General features: G+C 33.9%; 1 pseudogene; it reads right to left on the bottom strand.

Annotated features, from left to right (window-relative positions):
* Window positions 1-283: 283 nt before the first annotated feature.
* Window positions 284-398, bottom strand: LOC112914629 (small nucleolar RNA U3; annotated as a pseudogene).
* Window positions 399-787: the final 389 nt, after the last annotated feature.

Below are 787 nucleotides of genomic sequence, written 5' to 3'. Positions count from 1 at the left end.
ATCATTTCTTTTTTTGTGGTGAGAACATTTAAGATTTAATATTTTAGTAATTTTGAATATATAATGAAGTATTGTTGACTAGAATCACCATGTTGTGCCTTAGATTTCCAGAAATTATCTTCTAATTATAAGTTTGTATCCTTGGAATATCTCCTCCAATTTCCTTAGCCCTTTAGTCTCTTCTACTCTGTTTCCACAAATTTGGCTTTTTAAAATTCCATATATAAGTGATATCATGCAGTACTTATCTTCCTCTAATTTATATCTCACTTAGCATCATGCCTCCAGAGTTATCGGAGGCAATCTTGTTACAAGTGATAGGATTCCCTCCTTTCTCATGGCTGAATAATACTCCACTGTAAATAAACTATAGAAATGATCCCTGAAAGTATAGTCTTTACTCCACTGTAAATATATACAATATTGGTCTTTATTCATTCCCTGAGAGACATTAATTTCTATATCTTTGCTATGGGAGTTCAGATACCTCTTCAATCTCTTGTTTTAATTTCTTTTAAATCTATATCCAGAAGTAGGATTACTGTACCATATGGTAGTTCTACTTTTACTTATTTTTATTTTTTATTTGTTTTTATAGATTTTATTTATTTTGAAAGGGTGAGAGAGAGAGCATGATCAGGGAGGAGAAGGAGAAGCAGGCTCACCACTGAGCTAGAAGCTGACATGGGGCTTTATCCCAGGACCCCAGGACCACAACTTGAACTGAAGGCAGATGCTTAACTGACTAAGCCACCCAGGCACCCCATGTTTCTTTTTTCTTTTTTTT

This window comes from Vulpes vulpes, chromosome 5 (assembly GCF_048418805.1).
Source record: "Vulpes vulpes isolate BD-2025 chromosome 5, VulVul3, whole genome shotgun sequence".
Classification (NCBI taxonomy): domain Eukaryota; kingdom Metazoa; phylum Chordata; class Mammalia; order Carnivora; family Canidae; genus Vulpes; species Vulpes vulpes.
The sequence above is the reverse complement of the archived record's forward strand: the minus strand, read 5'-3'. Positions and strand labels throughout refer to the sequence as shown.